This window comes from Halichoerus grypus, chromosome 5, assembly GCF_964656455.1.
Source record: "Halichoerus grypus chromosome 5, mHalGry1.hap1.1, whole genome shotgun sequence".
Lineage (NCBI taxonomy): Eukaryota > Metazoa > Chordata > Mammalia > Carnivora > Phocidae > Halichoerus > Halichoerus grypus.
In genome coordinates this window covers 46,342,891-46,355,663 of record NC_135716.1, presented here as the reverse complement: position 1 = coordinate 46,355,663, position 12,773 = coordinate 46,342,891, and the positions used below count along the sequence as shown (strand labels likewise).

Sequence of the window (12,773 nt, the reverse complement as noted above, 5' to 3'; positions counted from 1 at the left end):
GAAATCATTCTGTTTGGCATGATTTAGGAAGGCAGAAGATGTATTTTGCTCATACTTCCACCTGTAGGAGCCACAGGAAAGCTACATGCAAAGACTCATCAGAGTGTTGATGTGCTAGGCAAAGCCCAATACCTGGTTCTCTCTTCACAGCATCCAAGGCTCCATTTGTAATTATGGGTGATAGCAGGCCTGGCTGGCCATTCTTGAGACTAAAGATATTTAATTCCTGTCACATAGGTCTTCCTAATTTTATTTCTAGTCAGCATGATTTCACTAGGAAAATGCAGCAGCAGAATTTGGAGGAAGATAGAATAAGACAGTAGAAGCTAAAAAAGCTGTATTTAGGGCAAGAGTCCTCAGATTTATCATGGCGTTGCATTAAATACTTGCTTTCTGCTGATGTAAGTAAGTTTTTTACGTTAACAGTTGGAAGATGGCCCAAGCCTTTCCTGAGCTCAGAACTGTTCAGTAAGCAGAGATCTTTTGTGCTGCATGTTAATATAATGTATGACACCATTGTTTCATTTGGGCAACTGCTCAAAAGAGATGAATAATGAACTGCTTTCTAGGTAATAGTCCTCAGGTTGCCTGTTGAAGATAATGTAAAGCTTAGGTTGTTAGAGTTTACTCTTACAGCCATTCATTTGAGTCAAAGTATTAACCAAGAGGGAAGTACAGAGCAAAAGACAGCTGCAATTTAGTATTTTACAAAGGTAAATTAGTTACCAGAATTGTTTTTTATTGAAGGTAAAAGTAATGAAAGTTTTTTTTCAATTTACCCAGTAAAAAATACTAATAAAGAACCTTTAGAATTAAGTTGACGATGTTTCCTTTGCTCAAGGCAAGAGCCGATTACCACTCTAAACATAAATGTTTCTTTGGCCTGAAGCCAGCATTGTATTCTATTAAATTACAAGTTCATAAAGGCAAATTTCTAAGCAGACTCACTTTTCTGATCTGTAGAGTATGCCTGCTTTAACTATCTCCAAAAAACCTTATAAACTGGAAAACAAAAAAAAAAAGTATAAGATATTGCTATTATTTTGTGAGTTTACAGAACTATATCATATTCCTTACAGGATCTTAAATGTGACTGAAAAACATGGACCTGAATACAAAAGCCACATCAAACTCTGGGGTGAGGTCCTGAAAACTACTTGCAGAAGAGTACTTTAAGGCTAAGTGGTAAAAACAGGTCCAATTTCCCTTGTGGCATATCATTTCTTTCCTTTATCATAAATATCCTGGTTACTCTACTGTTTGTTTTTTTAAAGATTTTATTTATTTATTTGACAGAGAGAGACAGCGAGAGAGGGAACACAAGCAGGGGGAGTGGGAGAGGGAGAAGCAGGCCTCCCGCGGAGCAAGGAGCCCGATGTGGGGCTCGATCCCAGGACCCTGGGACCATGACCCGAGCCGAAGGCAGACGCTTAACGACCGAGCCACCCAGGCGCCCAAACATGTATTTAGCTTTTCTCTATGTACCAAGCATTGTTGTAAGTACTTTATATTCATTAACCTGTTTGATTCTAACCATAGCCTTATGCTCTTCATCCTAATACCAGAAAGCCAAGATGCAGAGAGGTTAAATAACCTGTCAAGAGTCACCCAGCTGATAAAAGCAAGACCCAGAGTTTGAACACAAGCAGCGCTACTCAGAGTCTTGGCTCATAACTGTTCTAACATTTCTCTTCACTTTCACGACTTTCATAGACACGAACAAAATTATGTGCCAGAGAGGTTTTGAACATATTTGTGCTATTACTCAATTATTATCCCTCCTAGTCTCAGTAGATACTACTCAGATGTCTCTCCAATACCCAGGGATTTATGCTCCTAACGCTGTCAATAAACCTCAGGCCAAACATATGTCCTCGGCTCAAATGAAGTATCTCTCTGCTCCTTCCTTCCACACCAATACACACTGGAATGCAGAGTTTAAGACCCAGACTGATTTAATTTCACTTTGTTTTCCTTCCCTGAGCTTTTAATACAAAATCTTTATTCTGTCTTTGCCATATGTTTTACATGACCTTTTCCCTTTCAACCCTGCAGCTTTCTGTTTTGCTAATTATGCGTAACAGGTGCGATTCTCAATATAGTACAAGTATTAGAATAGAAGTCCTTCCGGCTCAGTATATGTATATACCTATGTTCTCACATCACAGTTTTGACCACACAAGGTCCTCCCTGCTTGGGAAACAAGAACTACACAAGCTATGCCTCACTATTAAAAGTCTAAGGATAGTCTAAGTCGATGAGCTTAGGAGTCCCTAAAATATCAGACACTGAGTTTGGCAGAGTACGGGTGCACTCTTGAGAGGCACAGAAATCAACAGTCACACTATTTTGACAGCTGAGCTAGTCTCTCGAAGGCAGACCCTGTATAAGGCAAAGAGAAATACTTTACCACTGGAACTGCCTCAAAGGAAGAAAGAACAGCTGCAACACTGTATTTCCCTGGACAGATTACAAGAGGAATACAGAAGATCACGTCAGCAGGAGATGGAGAAAGCTTAAAGATTCTCAGCCACATCCACCAAAATGATAAGGTTAAGGACCCAACAAGACTGGAAAAAATCATTCTTTTATCAGATAAGCAAGTGTAGAGTTCGGATTTGTTTAGTGTACTCCAAAGATGGCATCTTTTACAGGTTTTCTGTGATGTGGGGGAAGGGGCAATTTTTACAGGGAGAAACTCAATTTTGGTCAAAAACAGAATGACTGCATTGAAATTTTAATGAAACACTGTAGAGCTAACAGGAGAGACAAAATTCAATTCACTTTTTCTTTTTTTTTCCTTTTTGCCCAAAAGTTCAGCAATTTTTTTTTAATCCCCCCACCCCCCTCCCCTCTAAAACCTCAGTTTGTTTCTCAGAGTCCATAGTCTCTCATGGTTCGTATCCCCCTCCAGTTTCCCCCCCTTCATTTTTCCCTTCCTACTTTTTTTTTTTTTTAACATATAATGTATTATTTGTTTCAGAGGTACAGGTCTGTGATTCAACAGTCTTACACAATTCACAGGGCTCACCATAGCACATACCCTCCCCAATGTCTATCACCCAGCCACCCCATCCCTCCCACCCCCCACCACTCCAGCAACCCTCAGTTTGTTTCCTGAGATTAAGAATTCCTCCTATCAGTGAGATCATATGATACTTGTTTTCTCTGTCAATCCACTTTTTCTAAGTAGAAAAGTCCACAGTGGCTCCATAGTTATGTAAAATTACATATTTTATAGTGTGTTAATTATCAAGCATAAGAATAAATCGGTGATTTGATAATATATTTTGAGTAATATTGAAAGTAATATTGGTTAAATCTTATTTAAAAAGATGGCCTATCTTGGGAATTGAAACCTCCTTGACAACATTAATCCGATATTTTCAAGTCAGTGTGATAATCAATGTCTGCCTAGATCAGGAAAAAAAAAATGTACAGATTTCACGGCATCAATTACTTTATGCTTCTACTCTCTATTTTCTCTGTTCTACAAGTTCTCTTCCTCTAACAGTACATACAATGCAAAGGATTTCAAAGTGAGATAAAAGATCTTTTGATAAGCCCTGTATATAAAGCAAACTATTCCCATTCTGACTAAAATAATGTTATCTTTGCTTTGCCAAAATTTTGAGTAATAGAGGGTAAGCTGGCCATTTTCAGTAAGAATATATTTATATTTAATGGTACATTTCATTTGCCTCATGGGCATTAAATTATCCTATTGGAAGGTATGACTGCAAAACATCACATTCCATAACACAAATAAGTTTTTCTGTGCAAACCATGCATTACAAAAAAACATTAGAGTGTTCCAATGACCTATTTAATTAAGTACCTATGTAAAGTGTTCCTTCTTTATTTCAGTGTAATGGCAATATTGGTTAAAAATAGAAAAGTGAGGAAATTATAAAGATACCTAGATTTTGATTTCAATGTCCTATTTATAGTAATTATTTTATATTCTAATTTAATATTTATCATTCAGGTGTCTTGTTGAGTTGCAGACCAAATATTTTTATAAACTACTTGTTATACCTAGAAAATGGAATCCATCAAATAACTTGGTTATATCCAATTCAGTAACATGCACCTATCTACATCTTGTACAGCACACCTGAGGACTAGAGTGTATGAATGCCTCTGTGTGACAGGTAGAATGATGAGCAGAGTAGCCGATCTGGTCACCTTAAAGACTGTGTAGCTATCTCACATCAACTATTAAGAAGGTTGAAAAGAAAATTTCAGTTTGGTGGCATATTATCTGTACATAAAGACAGTTCTTATAAAAACCTACTGAATGATAAACACCACCCAGCCCTGTTTTCACCTCAATTTATAGTAGAATGCTTATGGAAATGTTTGATGGAACCAGAACAGTATCTGCTCAAGAGCTTGGAATGTGCTCCAGAATTAAAGGGGGGAAAAAAAGAGTATGCAATGCAGTGGGGGTGGGGAGATTTAATTCTACTGTTGTTTAAGGAAAATAATATATCAGGACACATGTGATACCACTTAATTAGAGTAATCATCTAGCTCTGCCAGTGGTTATTTCAATCCAGCAAATTCAACTATCTTAACATCGTTCTAAAATAAGAAATATGCCAAACATTGTTTCCCAAAAGTACAAAAATAAATTTCACAAAATTGGGCACAAAATGAGTTTCATTCCTCAAATTAAGCCTCAGTCTGTATTTACCGTTTTTTATATAACTCTAAATAAAATGAGTATCCTTTTATTTAAACTATTACAGAATAAAACAGAAAATCAGGGAGAGCAGTTCTTTTTTAAGATGTATCTATTATCTATCTATCTATTTATCTATCTATCTATCTATCTAAAAGAGAGAGAGAGTGAAGGGGGGGAGGGAGGTGAGGAGCAGAAGGAAAGGGAGAAAAAGTCCTAAGCGACTCTGAGCTGAACGCAGAGCCCCATGTGGGGCTCAATTTCACACCCCTGAGATCATGATCTGAGCAGAAACCAAGAGTTGGACTCTCAAACCACTGTGCCACCCAGGCACCCCAGGAGAGCAGTTCTTCTGAAGGACATAGGAAATAATAAAATCCAATTAATAAAGAATAAAACTATTAAACAGTTCCAAGAACTACAAAGGCGTAACGGAGCAAAGTCAGAAATACTCACTATGATTATCTTAAGTCTTCACTGAGTGTTTAAAATACACTCAGAAGGCAGTATTTAATACAATAGGAAAATTTTAAATAATTTTTAAAAAGAGTCTCAACAAAATTATATTGGAGGGACACCTGGATGGTTCAGCCGGTTAAGCGTCGGACTCGATTTCAGCTCAGGTCATGATCTCAGGGTCCTGAGATACAGCCCCGTTGTCAGGCTCCATGCTCAGCCGGCAGTCCGCTTCTCTCTCTCTCTCTCTCTCTCTCCATCCCTCTCTCCCTCTGCCCCTCCCCCCTCTTTAAAATTAAATAAATCTTTAAAAAATTATATTGGAATATTTTTTAATTATGTTCAGTCAGCCAGCATGCAGCACATCATAAGTTTTTGTTGTAGCGTTCAACGATTCATTAGATGCATATAACACCTATTACACAGGAATATTTCCTACTATAAAGCACTTTTAATCTTGTCATTTTTAGGCTTTTGTAACACTTTAATCATGTAAACTGTTATCATTATATTAGTTTTCAGAAGCAGATGCCTGAGTACCCCGGGGGTATGAAGAAGTCCCAGCCACCGGGGAAACACACGATGCCTGAGTCCGGCTGGCGTGCCCGGTGTACCACGGGCTGCTCCTGGGCACTCTCTGCCACTGGACACAGGGCAAGGTGAACAGACGAGAGAACTCCACATCGTGCTTCCCAACAAGAACATCTTCCCTCCAATCCAGGAGAGGGTGCATAAAAGGAGAGGGAGACTGACAAGAAAACATGGGAAAATCCTACGGCAACTCCAGATGCAGCAGGCCAGAGAAGAGGCAAGTCCTGGGTTGTGGACGGAGGATAGGCTCTGGGTATATTGTTGGCCCTTGCCCTGGACGGATCATTAATCACCTCATTACCATTCCCAGCTGCAGAAATAAAGTCACGGGACACATGACAGAGTATGTGTACCCGGCTGTCCGCAAGCATTTCCTCCTACTACCATTTCTTGCCACAATGCTTAGGAGTCTGAGGTTCTCAAATGTGGCTACACATTGACTTTACCAAGGCAGCTTTGAAAAACACTGAGCCTTGGGCCCCACACCAGACCAAGTGAATCAGAAGGGGAGAGGGAAAGACTCAGCAAGGCATGGATATTTAAAAAATCTCTCCAGATTATAATACTCACTACCCTGAGGTGCCACCCTCACCCATCCACACACACACAACTCCCAAAGACTGGGAGATATAAGCTGAGGCTGGGGCTTCATTAGCTGATAATCTCTGGAGATTCTACCCACCTATAGCGCAACCTTTGTAAAAGACAGACCATGTACAAAACCATCTATACCATACGATGCAGAATTAATGAATTCAGGCAGGACAAATATTTAAAATAAGTATAAAGAATATCATCAAAAGATAAGAGAAAAATTTGAATATTTGAGCAGGCCTAAGAAGATAGAACAACAACAACAAAAAACACAGCTGGAGATATCAAGTGCACAAAATATAATTGTAGAAATAATAAACTCAACATATTGATTGAAGAGTAGAGTGGTTCAGGGTGAAGAATGAATTAGGGACCTGGCAATATAGATTAAGGAGTGTTTCCACAAAGCATCAGGGAGAAATAAATGGAAAATGTAAAGAAAAATTTCAGAAATACAGAAGACAGAGGCAGGGTGAAAAAAAGGTAAGGTCTCAGTCAAAGGCATAGGTTCCCACAGGTGCCCCTCTGCCTCTTTACTGGAGAACCTCTATTCCCTTAATCCTCCTGAATTAAGCCCCATAGCTTCTGAGGCTTCCAGTATTTCCACTCTGGATTTCCAAGGACAGTAATTTCTCACATACCTGCTCATCACAATACACACAGAAGGACTTGCCTAGTGTAATGGTAGCACGAAGATTTCTGAATTGAGAACAGGAAAAAGGAACTGTCCCTCAGGCAGAAGTTGATGAAAATAATTTTGTTCCTGGAGTCATCTTGGACATAGTTAAAAATAAACTTTTAGTGTGTTTCCCTACCACAATACCGTGAATATTACTATGGCTAATTTCCAGGAGTTAAAAGAGTATTTTCATCAAATTAAATTTGAAATCCCACTTGTTATGATTTTGGGGGAAATCTCATATTTGATCTGTTAAAAAAGAAAAAAGCCTATCAGCAACACAACTCTTTAAATAAGCTGGCTGGGATGGATCAAAGTTTAGAGATCTTTGGCAAAGCACGGAACCAGCAACCCAGCCATCCTAGAGACAATAGGGGACACCAGAGGGCAAAAACAGATAAAACCTGCAAGATAGAGAAGAGTCCAAAGTTCACAGTGTCATTTGATATGCCTGGGATCGAGGAGGATCAACATAAAGAGGGTCAACCTGATGGGGACTGAGGCCGACTTAAGTAAAAAGCCAAATTTGGAAGTCAGAGAGGCAAGAATGAACATAAATAGGCCCTGATCAGAAAGGGGAACTTATGTGGAGTGCTCAGCAACTGCCTAGGACCTAAACAGTTCTTTGTCATTTGCCTTTAGGTCCCGCAGAGGTCTGATGAATGGCTGAAGTGAAGCAGAGTAAAGATGAAAAAAAAGTAATGAAGACCTGTCAGATATTACAATTACACTCACATCACATTCTCAGCCTAGAGAAGAGATCCATCTCCTAATCTTTAAGAGAACACCAACCCTTTCTGACTGCAGGGTATTCTCCCCACTTTAACATCCATATGTCAAAAGGGACCTTTAACTCGGACTGATTCAGGAATAGAAGCTATATTCTACTGACTGACACCTAAGAACGTCCTTCCCCCTAGCCAGACAAATATTTCTCTGGAGTATCATTCCCTTTTCCTTGGCCAACACCTCCTCCAGGCAGTGACTTTACGAAGGGAAGCAAGAACCCTAGTTGTTGCAGAATCCTACACCACAGAGTCAGGCTGCAAGGATAGAGACGTTGGCATAAAGACGGAATTGTGTCTCTGTCCAACAAAGTATGTTTCTAATATTCCAAAGCAAGACAGCTCAGCTAGGAAGCATATTTTAAGATTCTGTTTTTCAACAAGCACTAAAGTGCTTAACTAAATTAAATATAATGTTCCTAAAATATTTTACTTCTCTGGTTTTGACACTATTTGTACACATTAATAGTCTAGTTACACAGGCGAACATTCATCTTTGTAACCATCTTACCTACTTTTCTATCAGCTGCTTCTATTTCCCCATCATTCAAAATAGGCTCTCACCATAGAGAACAACAATCCCATTCCCAAATTATTTCATTTCTTAATATTTTGGTTAAACATATATTTTCAGTGCCCAAAAGGCTCCACTGCTGCCTTGCAAATTTCTATTGCATTTTCATGATCCAACTTCAGAAATCATCAATGCTTAATGGCTCCCTAACCAGAAACTCTGCAAAGCTCTATATAAAGCTTGACTGTATAGAACATTTTGCACAAGAGTATATTTTTTTCTTTAAATAGACTGGGCATAGGTATCATGTATTTCTTAGTTTTCAATTCCAAGCAACTGATACCATGCCAGCATATGGAAGACACTCTAAATAATTCTACTATTGAGCACTAATATTAAGAAGAAAAAAAAAAGATTAAAAAGTTCCAAACTTTTCATTTCCTTAAATAAAAAGCCATAAGAGTTTAAAGGTGACACTACTACTATTAATTTCATTTTACAACCACTTAATCAAATGTGAGCAATTTTATTTTTCCTTGGGAAAGCCCAAGGGAGCTCAACTATTAACTTAGATTGTTTTGTAAGTAATCATCAACAATAACCAACTTAATATAAAATATGCAAAAAGATAATTGGTAAATGATGAATATATTTTACCTCCTAAAATTCATATTAACATGTTTAAGAGTGCCATTAAGAGGTCCCTGAAATTTATCAAAGCAGCCCCAGTGTCTGTAATTCTTTGATGTAGTTTTATACTCCTCTAGTGTTTATGATACTCTGATAGTTGGTTTTCCTATGGTGCATTGTAGTAGCCCTTTTTCTACACATGCTGTTTCTAGCTCATGGTGCTCATTATCTTAATGGACAATTACAGCTCTCCAACTGATTTCTCAATCACCACAGTTAATAGGAAGATTTTCATTATTGCCTACACTTTCAGCTCTTGAATAGCAAGTATTTTACTTATTTCCCCTTTGAACTATTTTCCCAGCTTCATTAAAAACAAAACAATACTCTATCTGTCAAACATAAAGAATGAAGAAATAAAGTTCCAAAACCTAATATCAAGATCTAGATAAAAATAAAGTTGAATAGCATTTTTAATAAGAAAATTTCAGAAAAAAAAGTGGTTTTCTGCTTCTTAACAAGAGAAAAGAATAAAATGTGACAGAATTTAACAGAGTTGCAGGAATTTAAGTCACATTTCACATCATCTTCCAGAATTTTTAATTATATCCCCCAAACATTTTTAAATGCATAATAAAAATTAAATTAACTTAAAACTCTCCTCAGGATATTCAGCCTTAACACTTTGGTCCAGTCAAAGCAACATAACTGATTACACAATTGTAACATTAATTTCCCTGAGTGGTGTATGTACTTCTAGCTTGAGGAATCTAGCAATTTTTAATACTTATTTTCTCAAAATAAGAGCAAAGCATTTTAAAATTTCTTTTTCAAAAGAAGCCAATGTGAAGTAACAGTCATGTAAACCAGAGGTCAGTGTCAAACATAAATTCCAATGACAGATTCCCTTCAGTGAGCACCTACCGTGTACTGGTCACTTCACAAACATCATCTTTAGGCTGCTACACATACAAAATAGGCACAGAATGGTTAAGTGGCTTTTTGAAAATCACACAGCTAATAAATGAATGATCTGGGATTCAAAACCAAATCTGTCTTCACACTACCTCTTGCCTACATGTGCTCTTGCTTCCTTTCAACAGCAAGGACTGCAAAGGGATTACATAGGACCCTTTTTTAGGCTTTTAAGGAATCCTTCTTAAAACTGACCTTGAATTTCCAAACCAATCATGGCCCTTTGGCAAATTTGTAATTCCTGGGCTCTAATTTAGATGTTGGAAGACGCTGAATAGAAACATTTGAAAAATGGTATGCACCACTGATTTTTTTTAAGATTTTATTTCTTTATTTATTGAGAGAGAGAGTGAGAGAGAGCATGTGCATGCAAGAGGGGTCGGGCAAAGGGAGAGAGAGAGAGAGAATCCCAAGCAGCCTCTGTGCTGAGTGTGGAGCCAATGCGGGGCTCCAACCCAGGACCCCAAGATCATGACCCGAGCCAAAACCACGAGTTGGAGGCTTAACCAACTGAGCCACCCAGGGGCCCCATGGACCATTGATTTTTGTTGGTGGTTTAATGCATACATTTCTATGTAAAATAATAAATGAATAAAAATACAGCCCTTCTTTTCTACATTTCATGTAAATACCTGTAAATCTACTTAGTAGCCACATTTCCAGTTCTAGGTATTCACAGCTTACAATTTTAACTTTTATCATTGTTTTCCACTCATCGTATTTTCCCCAAAGTATATGATCAGTTCTTTTCTGACAATTTTCCCTATTACCTTAAATAAATAATGAATTACCAATGTCACTGTTTTGAGTTATAACATTTTTTTTAAAGATTTATTTATTTGAGAGAGAGAAAGAGCATGAGTAGGAGGGAGAGAGAGAGGGAGAAGCAGGCTCCCCAACTGAGCAGGGAGCCGGACATGGGGCTCAATCCCAGGACTCTGGGATCATGACCTGAGCTGAAGGCAGACGCTTAACCAACCGAGCCACCCAGGCACCCCCTCTTATGATATTTTTTATGGTTTCTGTCAAATGAACATTGAGTACTCTTGTGCACCAAAAACAATTTTGTATGGATATTTACTTAGGAATGAAATTTCAGGATATATATAATCTAGATGGCTGCAGTCACTCATTCTTGCTGTATAAGAATAGCTTTTAATTCTTGTTCTTTTTTTTATATCCAATGGGCACATCTAAAAAAATCATAATTGGGTTGCATTCTCTCCATATATTTGTATCACTCTAAAAAGCTGACTGTTTATAAATTGAGTGTAAAGGGAGAGTCTGTAAAAATTTGGTACATAAAATGATAATGCAAATTAGGTATCCTGACATCTGGTTCAAGCCAAACAGATTTGAAAAAAAAAAAACAAAAACACTCGCTAACCAAGTAGTAGATTTGAAAAATAAATGAGCACATGTCTGAGAACTGTGAATAGTAGAAATGAAATTCTGATAAGGCAATTCCTTAGGAAGACAGTGCTTCCTTAATTAAAATTCAATTTTCTTTCTTTCCATCTACTCCTTCAACTTTAATATATTTATCAGTTATTTGTAGAAATCTTGGTTAAACAGCACACCCAGCAGCCATTTGGCACTTAGTACTATTATTGCCATTAATAATATTCATTTAAATGATACTGTATATTTTTCCAGGCCTTTTATATACATTTAGTTTTATATACATTTATATACATTTAGTTGTCACAATATCCTTCATAAAATAGGATTTTCCTGGAGGTAGAACATAATCCCCCACTTTTTAAGTGTGGGCTAGCTGCAGTAACTTCTTCCCAAAGAGTATAATACAGAAGGGGGAAGAGAGCAATTTTACAGTACAGAACCCTGAAAAACACTACCTCAGCCAAATGATCAAGATTGACATCAACACAGTGATAAGTCATGTTGACAGGATGTACTCTTAATACAATGTAATGAACATGGTACTTTTCCATTGTGGTCTTCCTCTTAACACTGGTAACCTCAGTCTAATTGTGAGAAAAACATTAAACAAATACCAATTAAGGGGCATTCTACAAAAACATCTGCTACTCCTCAAAAGTGTCAAGGTCATCAAAAACAAGGAAAATCTGAGAAACTGTCATTGTAGCAGAGAGGTGCTAAGGAGATATGGCAACTAAATGTAATGTGGTATTCTGGATGAGAACTTGGAACAAAAACTGGATGACATATAAACTAAGTAAATCTGAATAATATGTGGACTTTAGTTAATAACAGTGTATCAATCTTGGACCATTAATTGTGTATCGCAAATGTACCATACTCCTGTAAGATGTTAACAATAGGGGACACTTATTCTGGAGAATAAGGGATTTATCTGTATTATCATCACAACCTTTCTAAAAATCTAAATTTATTTTAAAATAAAAATTTTGGGGGCACCTGGGTGGCTCAGGCCATTAAGCGTCTGCCTTCGGCTCAGGTCATGATCTCCAGGTCCTGGGATCGAGCCCCACATCCGGGCTCCCAGCTCAGCGGGGAGTCTGCTTCTCCCTCTCCCTCTGCCTCTCCCTCTGCTTGTGCTCTCTCTGTCTCTCTCTCTCTCAGATGAATAAATAAAATCTTAAAAAAAAATAAATACTAAATAAAATAAAATAAAAATTTTATTTGAAAAAAAGAGGGAAGAATTCAAACACACACACACAACATGCACACACACACACACACACACACACACACACACACACACGTCCTAAGTTATAGTTAGAAAACAGAGCTTTTCTGAGATCAGGTTATCCGTCTAGATCATTAATAGAAGCTGAATTTAAACCAAGAGCAGATTTTCAAACCTGAAAGTAAAGCTTTCCTCTACTATAACTGCACTTCTCCTTGAACAGCATT

General features: G+C 37.7%; 1 protein-coding gene across 1 annotated transcript in view; it reads right to left on the bottom strand.

Moving 5' to 3' along the window:
- MMP16 (matrix metallopeptidase 16) overlaps positions 1-12,773 on the bottom strand; it is a 282,542-nt gene that overhangs the window by 201,736 nt on the left and 68,033 nt on the right. The window lies entirely within an intron of this gene.